Raw genomic sequence first — 26,561 nt, forward strand, 5'->3', positions numbered from 1 at the left:
AGTCCAGAGTAGGGAAATCCATAGAGACAGAAAGTAGATTTGTGGTTACTTAGGGCTGGACGTGGGGGAAAGGAGGGTGCCAGCTAAAGGATACAGGATTTCTTCTGCAGGTGATGAAAATATTCCAAAACCAACTGTGGCAATAGCTGTATGTAGCTGTGAGTATCCTAAAACCCATTCAATCATACACTTTAAATAGATGAATTGTATGGTATATAAATTATATTTCAATAAAGCTGTGTTTTTAAAAATCTCTACTCATAATAAATGCCAAACACTCACTAACCCAGACATTTCCGTGGTCATTTTCTTCTTTAGAACCACATTAGACATGTAGAAAATGTAAACTATTGGAGGGAATTCAATTTCCAACCTGGTGACTCTATATTCATGTTAGCCTCGTTTCATACTAAGTAACACAGAACTTCCTTGCCCTGAAAAACTCGAAATATTGAAGCTATAACTATGACCCAACAAATGAGCTCATTGACAGAGATCCTGAAAGCCTTTGGGTTTCTAGGAAGTCTTCCTAGAAAGTCAAATACAAATGTTTTAATCTTGCATATTAGCCACTCTGGCGTGACTCCTAAGGTGAAATCTTCATCATAGAAGGGCCGAACCAAGAACCCGTTTTACCTAAGGACCAAAGCGACTCCAATCTCAAGTTTGGCTTCTTTTTTTAATTCTGAAATATAATGGGGTAGGAGAGGCAATTTCATCCAATTGAGGTTCATTTCCATTTTTATATTGTCTTTCGCTAGTTTTTATCATGCATTGTGAATTTTGGTTCAACTCTCACCTGGTAAAAACCAAGGAGCATGACCAGGAATGATACAAGCGGATGACAGTACTAAACAGTGTGAAAGTCTGATTAAGGAGGGCAGTGCAGAACAAAATGAATCAGAAAATTTTAGAACTAGATCCTGACTTGACTACTTACAAGGTACACAAACTCTGGCAGGTGACTTAATCCTGACCCTCAGTTTATTCATCTCTAAGATGGGGAGCTTGATACCAGCTTCTAAGGGTGGTGGTGAGGCATACATGTGATAGTGTAAGGGAAATAAAGGAAAAGCAACTGACGCACAGTGAGCATTTGAAAGGATTGAGTACTGGTTGACGCTGAAGAGGTGCAAAAAAAGAAAGAACGGAAGATACAGGATGGGGGAGTTAGGTGGAGTCCAGGGGTAACAGAATGTGATCCGTTAAATCGCCGGAAGCCAGAAAATCCCGGGGCCAAAATGGGAGGCCAGACTCGCTTGTGCTCAAGGGGAAAGGGCGTTGGACGCAACAGTAAATAAGAGCTGAATTGGCCTGTCGGTAAATTCTTTGAGTTCATAAAGGAGTCCGTCCTTTCCAGAATTTCCTTTTGGCGTATCATGGAACTCGATGTGGATGTGGTGGATGGCAGTAGGATGCGATTAAATGTCATGTGCAGCGCGTGCAGTTCCTAACAAGTTAATCACTATTAACAACAGGGATATTTCAAAAGTCTGGATTTTAAGGGAGAAAGCCTTCATGGAAACGAACGTGTAGTCCACGTTAGAAGGTCCCCTTTTTTGACATTCCATTAGGAGGAGAATGGAGTTGTGCAACTGTTCTTTCCTGAAAAGACTAAAACCAAAGTCTTGAAATAGTGCGCAAAATCCAAGTACCCAAATTTGTTACTGGCGATTGAGCGCCCTCTAGTGTCAGCCAGTGGGGAAGGCCCCCTTCGAAAGTCATAAAATTGGGAAACCCTGCAGGGTTCCAACTCTGGAAGAAACTGCCAAACACAGCAATGTTCACATGGATACCTCGAAGTCAAAAAAAAAAAAAAAAAGATTGAAAACGCATCAGTATGACACAATTGAGTCCTTTTTTCATGATGTTCTGGAACATAGCAGTATTCACAAGATATTTGCTGAATGAGTGAATGGCATTAGGTCCATGGCAAACGGTCCTGGATTAATGCCACATCAGGGCATTGACATGCAATGAATACACCACCTGTCAAACTGATGCAGCAATGGAAAACTTGACTGTCTGGATTTTAGGATACTTTCTGAGTGATACAGTTGAGTAAGAACTACGGCTAGATCACCTGGTTGAAATTAAGGAAACTGCTCCACTGGGTCAACCAAATGTGCATGTCATAAAAGCAAGTCATCTTTTCCTCTCTAAGCTCTGGCGAGTCCATCTGCAAAGTTGGGGGGAGTGGGGAACATGGTTTGCCTCTGAGAAAAGATTACCCATGATCCTACATACTGTTAGAGCAGTAAAACGTACTTGATTTATTTATCACCCATGCTGAGTCAGGTGGAAAAAACATGCTCAGTTCTATAGCCAAAGCTGTTTTGGCATCAGATCTGTTACTACATTGAGAGTGGGAATAAAAAATTAACCACACAGCCTTACTTCAAATTGCTTGCCATTCCAGTTTCTTTTGCTGTCAGAAACTTAGATTCAGTAGATTCAACATAATATGGAACGACTCTTCCCTGACTGTTCCAATTTTGCCAAGAAGGATCGCAAGTCTTAAAGGGCAGGGGGGGGTGGGGCAGAAGCCCTAGCATGCAATGACCCACTTTAATCAGGTGCCTGGATTTCTGGGAAAGCCAGCAATGTATTGGGACCTGCATTATCCCCACTTGGAGAGAACTTTGAAAGACATGCCCTATACAACTGCAGTGCAAATGATGACATGCACCATGCTACTTTCTTAGCTTACCAAATCTGCAACACCTCCCATTCCTTCCGATGTGAATGGCAGCCTAGTATACCTACGTATTGTATCTCTAGCCTGTATCTATGTCCCCCAAATGGTCGATTACCTGAAATTGAACATCCAAGCAGAACTGCCTCAGATGATATCTTACAGATCAGGCCTGCCCTGCCTTTTGGAAAATCCCCAAAGCCATACCTACTGACTGTTGATGCTTCCGATGACTATTCATTTGGCCTAGAAGTCACAGACAGATTTGTGCCTCGGACACTCTGGCGAGAGGCACTCAGAGCACAAACTATGAGAACTCCAATGATCATTCCCAATCTCCTTTCCAGGACCAAGAGGACAAAGGGAGACCACATGCCTTAAATGCATCAAGGGCAGAAGGTGTCATTGGGAAGGGGGTATAAATTTGTTCCCCAGATAAAATCCCTTAGGAGAGGGTGCCCAACAGGCACTTACTCATCATTTCCAAAAGTAAGGCAGGCAGGTGAGCATTGGGAGTAAAAATTCAGGCTACCACTGGCCACCACATTTAACTGGTTACTATTTTAAGTAAGGACTATAAGGAATGAGGTCAGAGAGGGGCAGAGTCCTCCTACACTTGCTCTGCACTCGCACGATTGTCATTAGGCACCAGGGTACTTTTCAAATGTGGGAGCCCTGCAGGGGGTTGCTTTTTCTGGCTCACAGCTAACACAGAGGAATGAGGCCTTCTCTTCTCCAGCCTTCTCGTCTGGGCTCCTGACCTTCCCACACCAGGAGTGCTCTCCCAGTGGGTGGGTCAAAATAGCTTATCCAGAATTCAGGGAGGGTAAGGGAGGAAGAAAGAGTAGGGCATTCGAAGACTCTGCTCTCAGAACTATAGAGGTCACAGAGGTGGTGGGACATTGTAACAGGATGAAACAAAACACCAAATCCAAAAGCAAAACTCCTTAATTCATCCTCATCGCATGATGTTTTCAAAGGTTCTTCTTTTAATTACTAGAAAAAGACATCCTTGGTGAAAACTGCTGGATATCCCAATAAGGCTATAGTTTCTCCATGTCCCATCCCAAACTGAGCATGGGCAACACCTGATTTTATTGAAAAACACATTTATCTTTAAAAACCAAAAGTATTGGGGCATGTGTGGCTCAGTCAGTTAAGCATCTGCCTTCAGCTCAGGTCATGATCCCAGGGTCCTGGGATGGAGCCCCACATCGGGCTCCCTGCTCAGCAGGAAAGTCTGCTTCTCCCTCTTCCTCTCCCTCTGCCCTTGCTCGTGTGCTCTCTCTCGCTCACTCTCTCTCTCAAATAAATAAATAAAATCTTTTAAAAGGATCAAAAGTATTTTTAATATCCTATTAAACTGCTAAGTGTCATTATGAGGTGACTATAAGTAACTATTGATTTAGTTCTGCCATCAAATAGAATAGAGTGCCCTCAAGTTGACAGTGTTGGGTGAAGTATCATACACAAAGTAATTCAGACAGCATGTCAGAATCTTAAACTACATCAATGCCTTACATTGTAAGCCATTCCCAAAACAAAGTAAGTGATCCTTATGCAAGCAGTTGAGCCCAACCAAAGAGACAAGATTAATAACAGTAATAGTAATAATAGAGCAACACTTACATAGTGCTTCCCAAGTGCAGGCACCGTTCTAAAGCGCTTTCTTCATTTTAGCCCATTTAAATGTACATATTCTTAGGACCCTCGTTCAACAGGCAGGAAAGATTTCCCTTGTTTTCTCGGTTTGTAAAGGGATAATTGGGTAAAAGCGAACACATACTAACTAGCAGCCTTGACTTAAAACTAGGTCAACACGTTTCCCGCTCTCTAAACCCCAGTGCCAATAATTCTCCTCTCAAGTCCAAAACACAAAAATGAGTTTCTCCCCCAAATCTAAAATTTGCAATGCTGGGTTTGTAATATCCCATAGTGCTATTTTCATTAGCCATCTGAAAAGTAAAGAGGAAACCTCCCTCTCTAATGGCTAAAACCATACACCTTCAAGGCAGCAGGCAACACTGAGCTTGCGCCCCCAACTGCTGGAGACGCCTCCCCACCTTTTACTTACACTGCTCTTTCCCCTCCCACAGCCCTCCCCTCTCCTCCATGTCCTCCCATAAAGAAAAACCAAACACCAAACTATCAAACTTCTACTAAAAGTTTTGAAAAGTTTACAAAAGGCAGCAAATAATTCTGCTGACACAGTGAAACCATCAAGAAGATGTGCCGTAACAAAATATATGTGCAACTTTAAACATTTTCCCAACTGCCCCATAATTTGTGATGAAGGTAATACTTCAGAGCAACAGACATTTGCTTTGTTCATTCTTTTGCATCGCTTTTTCAAGTTGAGTCCCCTCGAGCCAACTATAAATAAGAATGTGTGTATTACGGAGTCATATTAGTATTTGGAGTTTGGGGTTTATTTGGTTTTTGTTGTTTTTTCATTTTCAAAATGAAAATAAGTTCGTCTTCTTCCTGGATATAAAAATAACACATGTCCCTTATAAAGAATCAGAACACTACACAAGAAATGATCGTGAAAATAAAAGTCCCCTGAAATCTCACCATCCCAGCCAGTGACACTGAAGGGTGCATCCTTCGATGCATTTATGTACGCACGTAGTCACACACACTATGCACAGAAACCTCCACAATCTTACATGAACGGGATTATATCACACCTGCTGTTTTACTGTGGGCAACTCTTCCTCTCTCCCCCTAACATTAACTAGAGTGTCCATGTAGATTTCCCTTTGTTACAATCACACACACACATATACATATTCCTGTGTGCCCACATATATAGGGAGGTTTTTATGTTCTGCTTTTTGCCATAATGGAATCATATTACACTCATTTTGCATCTTGCTTTTCTGACTCACTGGTATCTCATGGAAATCTCTCTCAGACATCTGGTAAGGCTATAATTCATTTCATTTAATGGCCATGTAATATTCTATGGAGTAATATATTTTAATTTTTCAGCCATTCCCTGATTAATGGCCATTCACCATGTTTCCAGTTCTTGGCAGCCACAAACAATCCTGCAATAAACATTCTTGCACACATGTCCTTACAAATTAGCACTTTTATTTTTATGGAATAGATTCCTAGGAGTAGGATTCTAGGGTCAAGGGGACTATGTATTTTTAATTTTAACAGATAGTGCCAGATTGCCTTCCAAAAAGGCTGGGACGCTTTACAACTTCAATATACGAGAGCACACTTTCCCCCACATCCCTGTTGGCAACAGGTATTATAGCTCCTTTTGAGTTTTTGTCAGTTTGACAGATATAAAGCAATATTTTGTTATGAACTTGCATTTCTCTGAATCTGGACTACTACATGCATTGTGCAATGTGTGCATAGTTTGCTGGGGCTGAAATCTAGCCCACAAATGGCTTGCAAAACCAAGCATCCTGGCTGTGCTCAGTGCAGAGGAAGGACCTTTTCTAGTTGATGGGAGGGTGCTGCCAATGGTCCTGTCCTGACCTCAAGAAATTGGAGCATCTTCTTATATGGCAGTTACATGGCAGGATATTTGAACTTGCTCTTCTGTGAATTCTCTCTTTATAATCAGTTGCCCATTTTCCTCTGGCATTATTTAATATTTTTCTTGTCGATTTACAAGAACTGAAATTTGTAAGATTAAGTTTATAGAAACTATTTGACTACCATCTCCAATATATAGATGTTAGTTATCATTTGTCCCTTAACTTTGCTTATGGTACTATTTATGATATTAATTTTTTCCATCTTTTTTTTAAACCCCTTCCCCTTTTTTTTTTAACCCCTAATCTTCTAATCAAATGTTTATCTTTTCTTTTATAACTTCTGGGCTTCCAGTCCTAGTTAAAAAGACCTCTTTGATCCTTAGAAAACACATGTAGCCTCCTAAATTATCTTGTAAAATATTTATTCTATTTTTTACATTTACCATTTTTTCCACCTGGAATTTATTTGTGCGTATGAAGATGGAGGTCCAAATTTACTTTCTTCCAGCAGGATACCAGTTGAACCCACATCATTTTATCTATTTTTTTTTTAATTTTTTTAAAGTAAGCTCTATGCCCACTGTGGGTGGGGTTTGAACTCAGAACAAGAATCGCATGCTCCACCAACTGAGTCAGCCAGGAGCCCCAAACCCACATCGTTTTAAAGAGTTTCATCCTTGGGCTCCCTGGGTAGCTCAGTTGGCTAAGCAGCCAGCTCTTGATTTTGGTTCAGGTCATAATCTCAGGCTCAGGTTATGATCTCAGGGTTGTGAGATAAAGCCCTGCATCAGCTCTGTGCTCAGGGCTGAGTCTGCTTGTGGATTCTCTCTCCCCCTCTCCCTCTCCCCACACCCCCCACCCCCGCCGGGCTCACACTCATTGCACGCTATCTATCTATCTCCAAAATAAATAAATAAATAAATAATTTTTTTTAAGTATCTCATCCTCTAGCTACTGAATTCGAATGCTTCCTTTGTGAATACTAATCTCTAATGTGCCAGTTCTGGATTCTCAGCTTTCCACTGCTCTAGCTAATGATTCCTAGACCAACACCAATAACTATACTAATAAGTTCTAATAGCTGATATTCTTTTTTCCCATGGCATTATCAGTTATTCTTTGTATAAAGTTGGAGATTATTTTATCTGGTTCAGAAAAAACCTATGAGCATCCTAAGTGGAACTGCATTAAATGTATATATTATTTTGTGGAGAAATAACATTTTAAATATTGTCTTCGTATCCAAGGATATGATAGACCTTTGCATTTATTCAGCTCTTCATTAGTGTTTTTATCATAATATTTTGTAGCTTCCTTTATAAGTCCTGTGCCTTGTTAGATTTATATCTAAGTATTTCATTATTTTTGTTGTTGTTGTAAATGTAATACTTTTTTCCATTTCCACTTTTTTTTTTAAGATTTTATTTTTAAGTAATCTCTACACCCAATGTGGGACTTGAACTCGTGAGCCTGAGATCCAGAGTCACATGCTCTACCTACTGAGCCAGCCAGGTGCCCTGATCTTTATAAGTATTTAAATTCCGGGCGCCTGGGTGGCTCAGTTGGTTAAGCAACTGCCTTCGGCTCAGGTCATGATCCTGGAGTCCCAGGATCGAGTCCCGCATCGGGCTCCCTGCTCGGCAGGGAGTCTGCTTCTCCCTCTGACCCTCCTCCCTCTCATGCTGTCTCTCATTCTCTCTCAAATAAATAAATAAAATCTTTAAAAAAAAAAAAAAAAAATAAAAAAAAAAAAAAATAAATTCCATCCCCATTACCAGATTACCTTATTAATTCTTGTACTTTCTTTTTTTTTTTTTTTTTTTGACTGGAGTCTGTCACTTTTTTCTAGGTATGTAATCATATCATCAGGGAAAAAAAGATAAGTTTTTCTGTTTTTTCCAATTTGCCAGTCAAATTATAATAATGATTTTAATGGAAATTATTTTCATGTTTCACCACGTAGGACATTATTTGCTTTTAGTTTTTGGTAAATAGCTTTTGTCATATTTGTTTCATTCTGTTACTATTTCCTTAGAGTTCTTATTAGGAATGAGATGAATTTTATCAAACACCTTTTCAGCATCTATTATATGATCATATAGGTTTTCTTATCATGAATTTTATCAGAAAGTTTCCTGATATTGAATCATCTCAAGAAAGCCTTCCTGATCCTGGTATATCAGGAGGGGATGTTATTTTTGCTGTTTTGTTGTTTTGTTTTGTTTTGTTTGTTTTGTGTGTGTGTGTGTGTGCGTGCGTGCGTTTGATAAACTTCTAGGCTCTTTTTGCTAGATTCAATTTACTGATATTTTGAGTTTCTGCAAATATATATTCAGTAGTGAGACTGTTCTAGAATTCTCTTTTGTACTACCTTTATCCGGTTTGGGCTATAAAATTATGCTGGCTTTGTAAAACAAGTTGAGGGGGTTAATTTTTTCCTGTAGCTTGGAATATATTAAATAACTTCAGAATCATCCATTCTTTAAAGATTAGATAAAACTCAGCTTTAAATCTACCTGGTCCCCATTTTTAATGGTAGATTTTGAAACATCTTTCTGATTTCTTCTCTGGTAAGTAATCTATTCTGCTTTTTCATTTCTTTTTGGGTCAAATTTGATAGTTTGTATTTTGATAAGATACAACCCATTTTCTCTGGGACTTCAAATTTGCTGCCATAGAGTTGTATGTTGCAGTCTTTCAAAATTCCTTTAATCTTTTTCTGTTTTGTACTATGATTACGTCTCCCTTCTCATTCCTAAACTAGTCTGTTTTTGCTTTTTCTTTTTCCTTTCAAGCCCCTCAAACCAAATGTATATAAGAAACGGATGCATTATAAGCCATATTCAATTCTGTATTTTCCTAAAGATAAATAAGTGCATATGATATGAAACTTAAAAGGTTAAAAAAAAAAGACAGTGGAAAGTAATTCTTTCTGCTCATGTCCTCCAGCCACTCAGCACCCTCCTGAGACACAACCACTACAGGGTGGCTCTTTTCTTACTTCTGGAGATGAATGCTTATCCCACTAATTGTCCATCTTTCTTCATTTTTAACATATGTATTTAAGTATAAATTTTCCTATAAAAACTGCTTTCACTGCATCCTAGGATTGTAATGTGTTGGGTTTTTTTCATCATTAATTCAATTTTTTAATCTCATGTCCACTATAATTTCTTCCTTGGGACGCCTGGGTGGCTCAGTCAGTTAAGCAAGCATCTGCCTTTGGCTCAGGTCATGGTCCCACAGTCCTGGGATCGAGTCCCACATCGGGCTCCCTGCTCAGTGGGGAGCCTGCTTCTTCCTTTGCCTGCCGCTCCCCCTGCTTGTGCTCTCTCTCTCGTTCTGACAAATAAATAAAAATCTTTAAAAAAAAATCTTCCTCAACCCATGGGTTATTTAGAATCTGTTCATTTAAGTTACAGATATATTTTTTTTCGCAATTATTTACTCCCTCCTCACCTGTAGTAGGATAATACATGCCCACTGAGTTTAGATTTGACCGTGTGGCTTTCTTGGGCCAATGGACTACTGAGCACATGGTACAGCTGGTCCCTGACTTAGGATGGTTAGACTTACAATTTTTTTTTTACTTTACAATGGTGCAAAAGTCATACTCATTCAGTAGAAACTGTACTTTGAATTTTGAATTTTTATCTTTTCCCAGGTTAGTGATACGTATAGGATCCTCTCTCAGGGTGTGGGGCAATGGCTGCCAGCGCAGCTTCCAGCCATGATCAGGAGGGTAAACAACCCATACACTGACAACCATTCTGCACCCATATGACCATTCTGTTTGTCACTTTCAGTACAGCATCTAGTAAATTACATGAGATATCCAACACTTAATTGTAAAATTGGTTTTGCGTTGGAGGAGTTTGCCCAACTGTAAGCTAAGTAAGTGTTCTGAGCCCATTTAAGGTAGGCTATGCTGAGCTCTGATGTTTGGTAGGTTAGGTGTATTAAATGTGTTTTCAACTTAACAATGTTTTCAACTCACAATGAGTATGTCGGGACATAACCCCACCATAAGTCCAGGGAGATCTGTACGCTATATTACAGCAGAGTTTTAAGTTTGCTTGTGTGGCTTGGCTAGGCCTTTTGCACTCCAGTGACTTTTGCCAGGAGAAAGGCATGTCCCACATGGAGGTTGCTCCTTCCTTCCTGGATCCCAGAATAAAAAGATACAGAAAAGAGACCTGAAGCTAGCCTATGGCTTGGAGCAGAGCTGCAATACGGACAACATGAACATGAATGAGAAATAAATAAATGTGTTGTAAGTCAAGGAGAGACTGAGGTTGTTTGCACGATAACCTAACTAAAGCTAACTAAAACAATTTGCAGATGCAAGGGGATTTATTTTCTATTATCTCTTTGTTATTGATTTCTGGTATAATTGCATTGTGGTCACAAAACACACACCCTATTATTCCAATCATTTGAAGTTTGTCAAGAATTCCTTTATAGCCAAATATATATCCAGGTTTTACAAATATTATCTGGCCTTAAAAAGAGTATGTATTCTGCAGGCATTGGATGTGGTTTTATCTACTAATATGTCCATTAAATTAAGTTTGGTCATCATGTTGTTCAAATCTTCCGTGTGCTTACCGTTTGTCCACTTATCCCATCAGTTATTGAGACCCATATGCTAAAACAGCCAGTTATTAAGATTTTGCCCATTTCTCTTTGTAGTTCTGTCAATTTTTGTTTTATACATTGTAAGCCTTCATTATCAGGTGATTCAAAGGTAGATTCTTGGGGCACCTGGGTGGCTCAGTTGGTTAAGCAGCCAGCTCTTGATTTCGGCTCAGGTCACGATCTCAGGGTCGTTGAATCGAGTCCTGTGTCAGGCTCCATGCTTAGCAGGAAGTCTGCTTGAGATTCTCTCTCTCCCTCTGCCCTTCCCCCTGTTCACACCCACACTCTCTCTCTCAAATAAATAAAACCTTTTAAAAAAAAGAACAAAGGTAGATTCTTCACATCACTCCAGTAAATTGAACATGTAATCATTACAAAGTGACTATTTTATTTCTAGTTATGGTTTTTGCCTTAAAATCCATGCTGTTTAATACAAACACAGCCACACAACTGTCTCCATTAGCTCACATGAGGTTTTTACTCTCCTTTGACTCTCAAAATTTTTGTATCCTTATGTTTTTAGATGTGTCTCTTATAAGTAACAGATAGTTAGGTTTTGTTTTGTTTTTTATCCAGTCTGATAATCATTGTCTTTAACTGAAGCACTTAGTTCAGATACAGTTAATGTAAATTCTGATATATTTGGATTAAAAAATATTATGTGCTTTGTTCATTTTTTAACTCTAGTATAATTAACATATAGGGTCATATTAATTTTAGGTGTATAATACAGTGATTTGACAATTCTATATATTAATCACTGCTCATCACAATAAGTGTACTCCTAATTCCCATCACCTATTTCACCCACTTCCCCACCCACCTCCCCTCTGGTAACCACCAGTTCTCTATAATTAAGAGTCTGTTTTTTGGATTTTCTTTTTTTTTCTTTGCTTATTTGTTTTGTTTCTTAAACTCCACATATGAGTGAAATCATATGGTTCTGTCTTTCTCTAATTTATTTCGCTTAGCATTATACTTCCTAGATCCCTCCATGTTGTTGCAAATGGCAAGATTTCATTCTTTATCGTGGCTGAATAATATCCCATCGTTTATATACACCACATCTTCTGTATCCATTCATCTATCCATGGACACTTGGGCGCCTTCTATAATTTGGCTATTGTAAATAATGCTGCAATAAACATAGGGGTGGGAGCGCCTCGGTGGCTCAGTCGGTTAAGCGTCTGCCTTCAGCTCAGGTCATGATCTGGGAGTCCTGGGATGGAGCCCCCCCATCAAGCTCCCTGCTCAGCGGGGAGCCTGCTTCTCCCTCTCCCTCTGCCCCTCTCCCCACTCATGCACTCTCTCACTCTCGCTCACTCTCTCAAATAAATAAATAAAATCTTTTTAAAAAAATAATAAATAAATAAACACAGGGGTGCATGTATCCCTTTCAATTAGTGTTTTTGTGTATTTTTAGTAAATACCCAATAGTACAATTCCTGGATTGTAGGTTAGTTCTATTTTTAATTTTTTTTAAAGATTTTATTTATTTATTTGACAGAGAGAGACATAGCAAGAGAGGGAACACAAGCAGGGGGAGAGGGAGAAGCAGGCTTCCCGTGGAGCAGGGAGCCTGATGCAGGCCTCGATCCCAGGACCCTGGGACCATGACCCAAGCTGAAGGCAGACACTTAATGACTGAGCCACCCAGGTGCCCCCTATTTTTAGTTTTTTGAGGAACCTCTATATTGTTTTCCACAGTGGCTGCACCAGTTTGCATTTTCGCCAACAGTTATGTGCTTTACTCTTGCTCCATATGTTTTATGTTCCTTTTTCTCTCCTTTTTGCCTTCTTCTGGATTGACTGAGCATTTTTTATCATTTTAGTTTCTTACATTTTTTTTTTTTTTAATTTATTTATTTGAGAGAGAGAATGAGAGAGAGAGAGAGAGAGCACATGAGAGGGGGGAGGGTCAGAGGGAGAAGCAGGCTCCCTGCCGAGCAGGGAGCCCGATACGGGACTCGATCCAGGGACTCCAGGATCATGACCTGAGCCGAAGGCAGTCGCTTAACCAACTGAGCCACCCAGGCGCCCAGTTTCTTACATTTTTTGAAGTTATATTATCTTCTTTTACTGTTAGCGTGCTGCACATTAAAAATTACAAAGATGCATTACAAAAATGCATCTTTGACTTATCAAAATCTAATTCAATCAGTACAACTACATTCTTCCCAGAAAATTCAATATATCCCCCCTCCCAATTTACATGTCATTATTGACATGTATTTTATTTTAAAACTCTACAGTTTCTATTCTTCTAGATTACCGATTTATTTGCCCCTTTCTTTATTCCTTCCTTTATTTCTAACCTTCCATATGAGATCATTTTCATTTTGACTGGAAAAAAAAATGTGCTTTAGAATTTCCTTTAGTGAATCTACTGATAGAAAAACTCTCTCAGTTTTTGTCAAAAAAAAAAAAAAGATTTGTTTTAATTTTATCCCCATTTTTTGTCTAGATAATTTTGTAACTTAGAAATAACCATGAGAGACTATGGACTCTGAGAAACAAACAGGGTTTTAGAGAGGAGGGGGGAGGGGGGATTGGTTAGCCCGGTGACGGGTATTAAGGAGGGCACGTACTGCATGGAGCACTGGGTGTTACACGAAAACAATGGATCCTGGATCACCACATCAAAAACTAATGATGTATTGTATGGTGACTAACATAACATAATAAAATTAAAAATTTTTTAAATAAATAAATAAATAAAATAAAATTGGTAGAGAAGGAAAAAAAAAGAAATAATTGTAGGGGACAATAAAAATTTTGGGGCGCCTGGGTGGCTCAGTCAGTTAAGCTCTGACTTTGGCTCAGGTCATGATCTCAGGGTCCTGGGGTCAAGCCCCGCAGCTAGCTCTACGCTCAGCAAGGAGTCTGCTTGTCCCTCTGCCTCTGCCCCTGCCCCTGCTCATGCTCTCTCTCTCAAATAAATAAAATCTTTTAAAAAAAGAAAGAAAGAATTGTAAACATAACCTCTTTTTTTCCTGAACCGTTTGGAAATAAGTAGCAACGTAATGCCCCATCACATTTAAACACTTTAATGTATAAACCTTACCAACAAGGACATTCTCCTATATAATCAGAATACAAACAACAAAATCAGAAAATTAACAGTACACACTTACCACTATCAAATCTAGAGACCCACTCAAGTTTTGCCAATTGTTCCAATAATATCCTCTGGAAAACTAGAAGATCCAAATCAGATGACATGTTGCATTAAATTGTCATGTCTCTTTACTCTTCTTCAATCTGGAATAGCTCCTCAGACTTTCCTTGTCTTTCATGACCCTAAAATTTTTTAAGATTACAGGACAGTTATTTTGGAGATATGGGTTTGCCTGATGTTTCCTCATGGTTAGATTCAGGTTCTGTGTTTTTGGCAAGAATATGACAAAAGTGATGCTGTGTTCTTTTCGTTGCATCTATCAGATGGTATCCAATCAAGATTTGTGCTATTACCGGTGATATTAACTTGGTCATTTGATCAAGGTGGTATCTGCCAGACTTCTCCACTGTGTAATTACTCTTTCCCTCCTTGTGATTAATAAGCATTTTTAGCAGCTATTTTGAAATTTTGTCTATGTCCTTACCTCATCAAACACTTGCCCCCTAGTTTCATCATCCATTGGCGTTTCTTTGCTGAATTAATTATGATGATGATGGTTGCCAAATCATGATTTTCTAACTCTGTCATCTCTATTCATTGGCATTCTGCTGGAAGAAAAACTTTTCTTCTCTCTTCATTCGTTTATTCATTTAGTTTGTTATATCAGTATGGACACAACGACTCCTACTTATTCAGTGGGCTAGAATCCATTAATACCATCATTCATTTAGGTGCTCAGATAGTCCCAGATTGGGCCAACAGGAGTCCCTTCAAATTGGATATTCCAGATTCATCTTGGACTTTCTCTGCCCTAACCCTGAAGTCAGACATTTCTAAAAAAATTAAATTAATAAAAAAAAATTTGTTCCTTTTACTAAAAAATAGTGTTTAGGGGCCAAGATCTGAACATTAGGTATGCTTATTGTCATTACGGGGTTGCTGCTCCTGGGCCCTCTCAGGGGCCAAAGGGAGGGAATACGTGCATGTGGACACACACACATTTATATCTGTATTTGTTTTCTTTCTATTGAAAATCATGATTCACTTTAGTACCTCAATTCCAATCTAGCTTTCTATCTTTCTGTATTGCTAGCTCCCTTCTTTGACAGTGAGAACCCTGTCTCCTATTAGTCTCAATATATTTATTTATTGGATCATGTTACGGACTGATGTCTCCCCAGAATCCATATGTTAAAGCCCCAAGCTCCCCCCCACCACCACCACCACCGTAGCTCAGAATGTGGCTGTATTTGGAGACAGAGAGCCTTTAAAGAGGTGATTAAGTTAAAATGAGGCCATTAGAATGGGCTCCAATCCAATCTGACTGGGGTCCCTATAAGAAGAGGAAATTTGGACACATGGAGAAACCCCAGGAATGCGCACACAGAGGAAAGACCATGAGAGCACACAGCGAGCTGGCAGCCATCTGCAAGCTAAGGAGAGAGGCCTCAGGAGAAACTAACCCTGCCAACACTTGATCTTGGACTTATAGACCCTGAAATTGTGAGAAATAAATTTCTATTGTTTATTTTTTTTTAAAGATTTTATTTCTTTATTTGACAGAGAGAGAGACACCGAGAGAGGGAACACAAGCAGGGGGAGTGGGAGAGGGAGAAGAAGGCTTCCCACGGAGCAGGAAGCCCGATGCGGGGCTCAATCCCAGGACCCTGGGATCATGACCTGAGCCGAAGGCAGACGCTTAACAACTGAGCCACCCAGGCGCCCCAAAATTTCTATTGTTTAAAGCCCACCCTGTCTGTAGCATTTTGTTATGGCAGCTGTAGTAAACTAATACAAATCAATCTCCCTTCCTCCCTCCCTCCCCCACCCAATATGTAACCAGTCTCTTATCGTGGTCCCTCACATCCTCCCAACCCACCCCTCAGCTGAGTGGGTACCCTCCTTACCCCATTCAGGCTCCAACACACCATACTGGGCTGACCCTGCTGCTACTAACATCATTAAGCTCACTCCCCCATGTATTTGCCCACCTCACCCAGCCTAGGCTCTGATTCCCCATAATGGACCACCACAGTCCCTGATGCACTTCCTCCCCTGTTCTAGCACCCCCCTTGCCCCACTCAGGCCTAGACACCTTGCGCCAGGCCACAGACGTCATCACATGGATGTTTACCTTGCTTAGCCTTACTGACTTTTGGACTAAATCTCACCTTCATTCTTTTTTTTTTTTTTTTTTTTAAAGATTTTATTTATTTATTTGAGACAGAGAGAATGAGAGAGAGAGCACATGAGAGGGGGGAGGGTCAGAGGGAGAAGCAGGCTCCCTGCCGAGCAGGGAGCCCGATGCGGGACTCGATCCAGGGACTCCAGGATCATGACCTGAGCCGAAGGCAGTCGCTTAACCAACTGAGCCACCCAGGCGCCCAATCTCATCTTCATTCTTCCAAGATACTTTCACCTTTTCCAGGCCAGCTTTCTCTGGGCATCAGTGCCAACTAGAAAAACCGATGAGGCTGCGGGGATGTGTCCAATCTATTACACGCATTGCTTAGACCTGAGTCAGCAGGACTGACCTGCAGAAATCAAAAAGTTCTCAAGCACACAGACCTGGTTGGATATTTATATAATATAAAAGCCTCCATTCCTTCTGTTCTGTCTCCTGACTCAACCCAGGTTCCTACCTGGTAATCACTCAGGGTGGTCGGACAGTCCTGGTCCCCTCCACTGTGGTGTTATTAGAATCCGGGGACCTGGATGTTTCCTCTCTCTGAGGTGCTGCTGATGCCAACTGGAGATCTGAATCTTTTTTCATTTTCCTTAAACTCTGGGATTTACTTTTTTTGGGCAGAGGACTCCTTTCCTGAGATTTTTTTAATTATACCTACTCATTTCTAAAACATTATTATACCTTTTCTATTTTATTTTACAGCTCATCAGAGTGGGCATGAGGCTGCAGAGATTTGTGTCAAGAACAATCAGGCTGCAGGGGTGCCTGGGTAGCTCAGGGGATTGGGTGACCAACTCTTGACTTCGGCTGGGGTCATCTCAGGGTCATGGGATCAAGCCCAGCATTGGGCTCCATGATGCTCAGCAGGGAGTCTGCTTGAGATTCTCTCTCTCTCTCTCTCTCGCTTTCCCTCTGGCCCTTCTGGCCCCCACGCTCTCTCTTTCTCTCTCAGTAAGATAAATATATCAATCTTGGGGGAGGGGGAAGAACAAGAACAATCAGATTACAGAGAGTAGCAGAGCTAAGAGATGATGTAGCTCTCAGGGTGCAGAGAAAAAAATCACCTGGGTTCCTGACATTCCAGTTTCTAATTCCAGTGCTTCCTTATAGATAGGACATACCCCCAGAATGCTTCCACTAATTCTCCTTTGGCTTGTGCTAGCCTGATTGGGATTCTGGAGCTTTGCACAGAGAGGTGTGTCTTAGACATTCATTTATCTGCAAATCTCAGTCCATCCAGCCAAAAACATCATCGAAAACCAGTGCCTACAAATGCTTCATGCTGGATGGCCCAGCCTGCCTTCAGTGAATTCTAAGAAGCGCCTATTTCTGTAGCGATCTCTCGTTCATGTAAGTTCAGTATTCGCTGCCAACCAACTAGCCGTGCACAATCTCAGTGTTTGTAGAGGCTGGTTTAGTGAAGGAACCAATGGATTTTGTCACAACATATATTCTATGTATATTGTACTGCGATAGACCCTATTCATTCTGAAGATCTCCCCGATGGCTCAGCCAATCCGCAGCACCTACAATGCATATTTACTGAGCACCGGAGAGTGCAATCTCTGACAAGGAAACCAACTCAGAGCTTGTACCTTAATAGGGCATTGCTCAGATTGCTACCCCTTTAGGCAGTGTGCTTTCATTTGCACTACCATATTACCTTAACTGACTCAAAATTTCGGAAACCTGAAAAATGACTCTAAATCACAGACCCCAGTTCCCTTATCTCACTCATTTTTATTCCTCTTGGAATTTATGTCCTGACTTCACAAGTCCAAGAATGATTGCTCCGGCTGTCTGCACCACACAACCTGCTGGGGGCTGGAAGCCCCAGCTGTGCTTTCTCTGCCTCCGACACCTCCCCTGGCAATAAACAGAACTCTATTAGGGCTTCCCTAATGGCTCCTGAAGCAATGGGCAACACTGCAGCTCATTAATAGTGGATCTATCACCGTGGGGCTAGAGGGAACAAATGTTTATTTGGTTCCAGAAAATGAGCCCACCCCATTAGACAATGCCCACAGAGGTGAGGTGGGAAGAAGCCATTTATAGAAAGAGAAGCTTATTTTGCTGAAACCTCCGCTGCAAGATGAAGTGTTAGTTAAAGCCGTTGCAGCAAAAGCCCACTGTGGCTGACGCTGAGCCTTGTAGGAAGGAGTGGCCTCTCCAGGGGGAGGTAGGAAATCACACCCATGCCTCAGATTGGGAAGACAGGTGCCTGCAAAACCTCCCTCTGCAATTCTCCCTTGCCTTCCCAGCTCTTCCTCAAGGAGGTCCAGTGAAGCGGCTAGGACTCCCACTACGGAGAAGAAGGTTTGTTTTTCGGTTTGGGGGTGGAGTCAGGGGAAGGTTTGCATTCAGTTTCCCTGCGTTCTCAAGTGCTCACTGTGGGTTAGGCACTGTTCTAAGTGCTTTGTGGGAACCAAGCGCGTTTAACCCTCACACTGAAGTAGATATCCTTGGCAGCCTCATTTTTCAGTCGGGGAAACTGAGGCTTAGAGAGGCCAATTAACATGCCCAGGGGCCCACAGCTAAACTGTAAAGGAACAGGAATTTGGACATAGGCCAACTGGTTCCAGAGCACATAGTCTTAACTCTAGGCTGTATATCAAGTGATGACCAACAATATTAGGCAACACAATGTTGTGTGTCTTCCTTCCAATACACAAAACACCTTCAAATATGTCGTCACACTTATCCATAGTGAAATACTTTTCTAATCTGGAAAGGTGGGGTCTAGGTAATCAAATTTGGGACAGAACAAGGAAGAAATTAATTTTGTGAAAGCATCGGGCTTTCAGTATGGATCATCTGAGAAATGGGGGCTAAAGAGGTCCCTTACTTTAGCCTTCTTGAGTTATCTGATTTTCTACATATGTGATCCCACAAAACAAAAGAAAAGCTTAATCCAGTCCTTTATGTCCTCTCCTGAGGTCAGGAACAACATGCCCATCTGATTTTCTAAAAGCCTCCCCAGGCACGTGCTTACACAGGTTTCTTGATAAAGCAGGTTCTGCTTCAAGTCTTTCACTGTCTCCTAAGGCTAAGCTGAAGCCAATTCTCCCTGCTGCCTCCCTCATGTCCCCTAAAGACAATCCCCTCCCCCATCAGTGTTAAATACAAATCCAAATGCAGAAGAAACCAGGGATGCAGTAAGATTTAGAACAATTACATGCCTCAATTTTTTTTCCTGCTCTTAATCTGCAGGATTTTTTTCTCCTTCTTCAATCTATACCTTCTTATGTCTATAAAGCTGTTGTCACTGATAAAGCCAGTCACGGGAAACAAGGCACATCCTTTTAACATTCTTCTAGCTTGCTGAGAAAATGAGTGATGCTCATTGAAGCTATGGCAAAGTACCCGTCCTGCAGGCCCCTTCTCATTCTCAAATCCAGGCCACCCTGGGAACACCCCAGGCTTGCAAATGCTCAGTATTTGCAGAGGAGGAGAAAAGTTTTAGAAATTATTTGAAGAATCCCCCAAATGGAAGCACAATTCTCAGCACCAAGTAGACAGGGTAACATAATAAAGTGGAAAAAGTAGGCTCCTGCAATGGCCTGTGTTTCCAAGAAAGGCCTCCATTGACTCCTAATGACTGAGATCCCTCCTTAGGGGGCAGAGACTGGAGAAATGCACAGCTGAGGATGAAGCCTGATGAAGGAATTATAGTCTGTAGCATAAAGAAGCCCAAAATAGAATTATTTGGATAAACTGGATGTCTGGGGGGGGGGGAAGGGGGGGAGTCACAACAGCATGCATTCCACCCCCAGTAAAGCACAGCGTAAGCCACTTAGCCCTCAGGTCAGGGGCAGGACAAGAAGGCAGTCCATTCTGCACTTAATTCCAGAAAGACAAACCCGGCTGATGTTTTCCTTTTTTAACTGATCAGACTGAGTTTTTGAAAATCATATTGTATAAGAACATATATTGACCTGAAAAAAACATGGTTCACAAAAATTGTTTAAACAAAAAGAGTCATTTCCTCAAAGAGCACTTTCCTGAAATAAAACCCAGCTCAGATGGTTCAAGAGACTTTAATGATGGAACTATTAACAAAGGTGGAAGCAGGGTAAAGAGAAACAAGATCGTTGGGACACCCATACATTAGCAACAGTGGGAAGCTATTACTACCAGGAGGCTTGGAGGGACAAGGGGAGGAAATGGCATTTCTGGAGCCTGGTGAGAGCTGGAGCCCAAGAAATGCCCACTGCATTCCCAAAGCAGGAAGAGATTTCTCTCTCCTCTCACCTACCTGTCTCCTACTGGTTGAATTCAATCAGAAAGCAGGCAGCAGAGGACCTAAAGTAATGCATTGTGTGGGTATGCATGGAACAGGGCAAAGAAGGATGGAGAGTGGGGCATGACATCAATTCACGTCACCAATTCACAGTAGTATCTCAGTTCCTTCTTATCACATTATCCAGTTTCTCCACTGCACTAATCATTACCTGATGTTTTATTTTTGTCTCTCTGTTCCCCCTCTCCCACCATTAGAATGTAAGCTCCTTGAAAGCAAGGATTTTTGTCTCTCCAAAACTATATCCTCACATGGAGTGTTGGAACCCAAGAATGAAGAAGGCATCCTCTTTGGAGGGCGGTGGAGAGTATGGCCCAGCACATATTCTCAGAGCATGTACAGGGTTAGGAGGGCATCTGCGCTGGGAAAGGAATGGTGGCAGAGACTCCTCTATGTATGGCTACATCTAGAAGGATTGATCAAATAAGTAAATACATTAAAGATAATTTACTGTTGGGGTGCCTGGGTGACTCAGTCAGTTAGGCGGCTGACTTTGGCTCAGGTCATGAACTCAGGGTCCTGGGATTGAGCCCCGTGTCGGGCTCCCTGCTCAGTGGTGAGTATGCTTCTCCCTCTCCCTCTGCTCCTCCCCCTGCTTGTGCTCTGTCTCTCTCTCAAATAAATTAATAAAATCTTAAAAAAAAAAAAATAATTCACTGTTAGAGAAGATACAAATATGGAAAGGGAGAAAACTTGAATGAGCCTTATGGTGATGGATTGGAATTAGAGGTATTGGTGTGAATTCATGGTTTTCAAGATAGTTAATTACTTCTCGGCCTTTTGGCTAAGATCAAGTGAAGATAGAAAGACAGATAGATAGATAGATAAATGTACAAGTAAATATAGATGTAAATGTGTGTATGTGTTAGTGTGTACATTCTGTGTGGTAGTATGTGGGTGTATATTCCCAACTGTGACCCTGAGTGGGCCTTGCAAGAGGGACGCCCTAATAGTAATGAGTATGCTTAGCACTCAGATCTTGGCTTCTATTTTTTTAGATTTTTTTAATTTATTTATTTGACACAGAGAGAGAAGGAACACAAGCAATGGGAGAGGGAGAAGCAGATTTCCCGCTGAGCAGGGAACCCGATGCGGGGCTCGATCCCAGGACCCTGGGATCGTGGCCTGAGCTGAAGGCAGACGCTTAACAACTGAGCCACCCAGGCGCCCCTAGATCTTGGCTTTTAAATACCACTGTCCCACTAAATGATACTAGGACTCAGGCCCGGGGCAGGAGCAGTACAGTACAAGATGAGCCTACAACATCTTTTGCCAGAAAAGAATGACCAAAGAATAATGAAGACATGTCAAAACGACACAGAAGTCAGTTTGAAGAGCTTCTACTAGCCAAACTGGGACTATTTTAGCATAAAAATAAATAATGATGAGACTGAATTTAACCCATCAAATAACGTAGGAAACTCTGAGCACATTAATCAGTTGATTAATTGAATGCTTGGTAAAGAATAGGATATTTACATAGACAGACAAATACTTACCAAGTTACCAAAAAAAGGTAATGTTGTACTATGGTTATGTAAGATGCTACCATGGGGGAAATTATATGAAGGACACAGGGACTTCTTTTTCTTTTTTTTTTTTTTTAAGATTTTATTTATTTTTTGACAGAGAGGGAACACAAGCAGGGGGATCGGAAGAGGGAGAAGCAGGCTTCCCTGAGAACAGGGAGCCCAATGCGGGGCTTGATCCCAGGACCCCGGGATCATGACCTGAGCCGAAGGCAGACGCTTAACGACTGAGCCACTCAGGTGCCCCGTACAGGGACTTCTTTATATTATTTTTGCAACTTCCTGTGAGTCTGTAATTTTTTCATAATTTAAAATAAATTTTAATTTTAGGGGCACCTGGGTGGCTCAATCGGTTAAGTGGCTGCCTTCGGCTCAGGTCATGATCCTGGGTCCTGGGATTGAGTCCCACGTCCAGCTCCCCGCTCAGCGGAGAGCCTGCTTCTCCCTCTCCCTCTGCCTGCCACTCTGCCTACTTGTGCTCTCTATCTCTCTGTCAAATAAATAAATAAAAATCTTTAAAAAAAAATAAATAAAATAAAATAAATTTTAATTTTAAAAAAAGAGCAACTTTACATTAGAGAAGCCTGTCTGACCATGACCTTAATCAAGAAATGAAAGTTAACATCATCTATAATGGGACAAATCAAAATTATGTGCAGCCTGATAGGATGCAAGGAGAAGAATGCAGTGTCACCTCTGTGATTTCCCTGTTGGAAGACACAGTCTGAATCTAATCCTGGAAAACAGCAGGCAAACCTAAGATGAGGGCCCAAATTGAGGGACATTCCACAAATGAACTACCTTGTAATCTTCAAAAGTGTCAAGGTCATGAAAATTAAAGATTGAGGAACTGTGCTATACTGAAGGAGATTTGAGACGTAACTAAATACAATGTGATTCTGATCCTTTTGCCATAAAGAAAATTATTGGGACGATGGGTGATTCTTGAGTGGGGCCAAGGATTGTAGAAAAATGCTGATTTCCTGATTTTGATGGTTATATTGTGGATATATATACATATATATATATATATGTATATATATAGTGGTTATACTGTGGAAAATACAAACTAAGAGTATTCCAGTGTGAAATTCCTCTGTATTACAGTTGGAATTTTCTATTCGTTTGTTTCAAAAAGAAGTTTTTAATTATTAAAAAAAAATACAACTAATCCCCAGCACCTAGAACAGGCATGGCATTCCAAGTGCTCAATAAATATTTGAATGAATTAATGAACTATATAAACAAGTACAACAAACACATGCTTAGAAATAAAGACATCCAAATAGTAACAGTGGTTTATTTCAAGGAATGGATTTATCATAGGTAATTTGGGTATTTTTTTTTTTTACTTCATGCTTTTCTGTTTCGTAAATTTTTGCATCAAACCTGTATTACTAATTGTTAAATTGGTCAAGGAGCCTGATGCGGGACTCAATCCCTGGGATCATGACCTGAGCCAAAGGCAGCTGCTTAATGGACTGAGCCACCCAAGGGTCACCCTGTTTTTACTTTTGATGGTAATATGCACCATCCAGATATCCAGCCTTCCTCATAATGGAGGGTCTCAATCCATGGGCATGTAGACCAAGCAGTGAGGTGCTCTATAGTCACCACATCTACTCCTCACAATAATTCTCTTCAGTACATAGCATCATCCTCCTTTTATCTATGAAGAAACTGGGGTTCACAGACACCAAATGACTCTCATCTGAGACCAAGCTCCCTTTGTGCCTTGATTTGCAAAAATTCTTAAATCTTTTTTCTCTGGCGTGCCTACTGCACATCACGAAGGCAAAACCTGCATCTGAGCCCTCTGCCTGGCTGGCGGCCATTCACTCAGCATGCCCCAAGCCAACTCCTTCCTGACTTCCTCCAGTGACCCTAGCTCTTCAGCTTGCAATCCCCTTTGACTCCTCCCACAGGGTTCATCAAACCTTGCAGATCCTCCCTCTTCTTAAGTGTGTCCCCCATCTGCCCTCCCTTCCATCCCAGCAACCACCACTCTGCTTCAGCCCTCACTACCTTTCACAGGGACTGTGGTTGCACTAAGCTCCTAAGGAGGCTCCCAGCCTCCACAATCTGTCATCTCCAGTCTCTCCCACTGTGCCACCTGGGTGATGTCTCCAAAGCTCAGCTCTAGTCCTGCACTCCCCAACTTCCAAACCTTCCGAGGTCCCCTCTGCCTGCTCCTTTCCGATATTTGACCCAACCTACCCTGCCAGTTTTGCTTCCAAGACTCCCCTCCCATACAGCCAAAATGAATGCCTCACTATTCCTTGAACAGACTTCCAGTGAGGTTGTTTGTTCAGCTTAGAATTTCTGTCTGCCTTCTCTTCTGGGCCATTCAAGCTTCACAAAGCTGTGCTTTATTCTGACTATACTCACTTCTCATTCTGCTCACCACCTCTCCCCACTCCACACCCTGCATTTGTTTGTAAACTCCTTGAGAGCTGAAATTCTACCTTCTTCATTATTGATTGAAATGTTTTCACACTGAGATACAACTGATAAACCACACGACCTATTTTCTAATTGGTCCAGCCACTCACAGGGACCCGGATTAATAAGGCACATGGTGTGCCAGGTCTGCTAGTGGCAACAAGCAAGCTTGGCCTATTTAATTTTTTTTTCCCCTCCAAGCCTGGCCTATTTGAACCCAGATCTTCTCACAAAACTGTCACTTCTGGCCAAGTGCCCATCACAGGCTTCTAGAAGTTCTGATAGCTGCCGGCTGATATCTGGAACAGTCAAAGCACACAGAACATTCTGGAAATATTAGTCGTACGAACAGACTTTGCGCTGAAGAGAACATCAGATCAACTTCATTGTTCAACAACAGAAGAAATGAAGGCACAAAAAAGAGAAGAGACTCGACCTAAGTCACACAACAAAGCAGGAAAACACAACTAGACCGAGAACTGACCCTCCATGACGGCCCTTTAGGCCACGCTCTTCTGCACCTTGGAGCCATACAGACCTAGGGTCAGCCGACTCAGCCACCTGCGATCACTGCCCAACACGTCACCACCTGTTTTCTCTCCCTCATCTCAGAGACCCCTTTGTCCTTCCCACAGTAAAATCTTTCCTCCCCAAAGTCTCAGGTTTAAAGATAGTAGCCCAGGGCGGCGAGAGGACGACTCTGGGCTGGATCAGTTGGCTGCGGACAGAGAAGGTACCCGTTGCTGGGTCAGACACCCAACTTCTTCAGAAGCCGACTCCTCCGAACTTCCGGGATCAGAACTCAGCCTCCTACCCCGCCCGGCCCCGCCCCCAACGCGACCGGCCACGCCCCCAACGTGCTCGGCCCCGCCCCAGACCTGCAGGCCGACACGCGGCCCACTCGCCTGGCCTGGGCGGAGCCGAGCTCCAATCTCCGCCCTCCCCCTAAGATCCATCCTATTGGCGTAGACAGTCAGAGGCCACGTCCAATGAGACGGAACGGGCGGCCGCCTGGTCCTATCCGCTGCGACAACACAAAAAACGGACGCAACTAACTGGCAGACGCTACACCGTGGTCTTTCCGGGTCCTTCCCCGCTTAGACCGTACTCCTGCGGGTCCCGGCCCTGAGGGCGAGCCGGAAAGGACCATCTACTAAGTAAGTGTCTGCCGCGGCGGTGGCCGTTGGGGTCGGTCCGGTAATCGTAATTACCCTGTTGGATTTTTAGGATGTTCTCACTTTTAAATATTATAGCTCTCCTGCGGCTGCTCTCCCTCAGAGCTCGGGGTGGGATGGGCCGTGGGGGAAGGCCCGAGAAAGGGGCGGGGAGCAGCGGAGCACGTGGAACGCCGGCCTGAGCGTGGCGTGGATGGGGGGCTGGGCCGGCGAGCTCCGGCTGCGCCGGCTCCGTGGGCGTGTGCAGCCCGGCTCGTCCTGTCGGGTCGGTTCTGCAGCCGTAAACGGTGGAACGTGGGGGGACCCCGAGTGTCGCCGCTCTGTGTCGGACCCAAAAGAGCGTTTTATTAAGCCCTGGTGCTGAAGGTAGCACCCAACACCTGCCTCTGGCTGGAGCGCGGACCCTTGGTGGCCGTTTCCCTGAGAGTTCAGGTTGTGAGAACAGCTAACGCACCTTGAGCGCGTCCTGAGTGCTCCGCGCTGTGCTAACTGCTTTACAAGCCTTAACTAAGTTTCCCCCCCACCAGCCCTGTGAGGTAGGTAGGAGTACCTTTGTCAGACGCAGGAAGAGGCCTAGTGAGGTTTCGCTTGTCCAGGGTAACTGCTGAACTAGTCAGTAGCAGAGCCCGGGTTTGAACCCAGGCGTTCCGAGTTTACCGCCACACCGAGTCGTGTGTTGGCGAGAAAGCCACCTTTTCGTACTCGTGCCTTCGGGGTCCTGGACGCCTCATCGCGCCCCGCCCCCGCTGACCTCAGAAACGGTGATACCACCCCCTTCCCCCCGCCCACCGTGGGCGTGGGGTAGTCCACAGTCCTTGTCTTGTGACTGAAACAGCAAGGCGGAAAGAAAACTCTTAACTTCCTGGAGGAGACCGACAAAATTCCGAAATCCCAAAGTCTGGTTTTAAATAACAATGGAAATTACACTTGAGGTGGTGTTCGGTGGGTAACCAACCCCCGGGGCCTGACCAGC

The 26,561-nt window shown here is 42.5% G+C and overlaps 2 protein-coding genes across 4 annotated transcripts in view; one reads left to right on the forward strand and one right to left on the reverse strand.

Moving 5' to 3' along the window:
• Positions 1-26,335, reverse strand: part of DPF3 (double PHD fingers 3) — a 283,778-nt gene extending 257,443 nt beyond the window's left edge. Inside the window, exon 1 of the mRNA XM_036099904.2 lies at positions 26,139-26,335. The gene's annotated coding sequence lies outside the window, so the exon portion shown is untranslated. The remainder of the gene's footprint in view (positions 1-26,138) is intronic.
• The window catches only part of DCAF4 (DDB1 and CUL4 associated factor 4), a 29,530-nt gene continuing 28,416 nt past the window's right edge, over positions 25,448-26,561 (forward strand). For 2 of the 3 annotated variants that reach the window (XM_036099369.2, XM_078053875.1), the window contains exon 1: positions 25,456-25,570. The gene's annotated coding sequence lies outside the window, so the exon portion shown is untranslated. Of the gene's footprint in view, positions 25,571-26,561 lie in introns of all 3 variants that reach the window. The other variant, XM_036099298.2, reaches the window with a different exon arrangement.

The sequence above is a fragment of the Halichoerus grypus genome, chromosome 8 (genome assembly GCF_964656455.1).
Source record: "Halichoerus grypus chromosome 8, mHalGry1.hap1.1, whole genome shotgun sequence".
NCBI classification, from domain to species: domain Eukaryota; kingdom Metazoa; phylum Chordata; class Mammalia; order Carnivora; family Phocidae; genus Halichoerus; species Halichoerus grypus.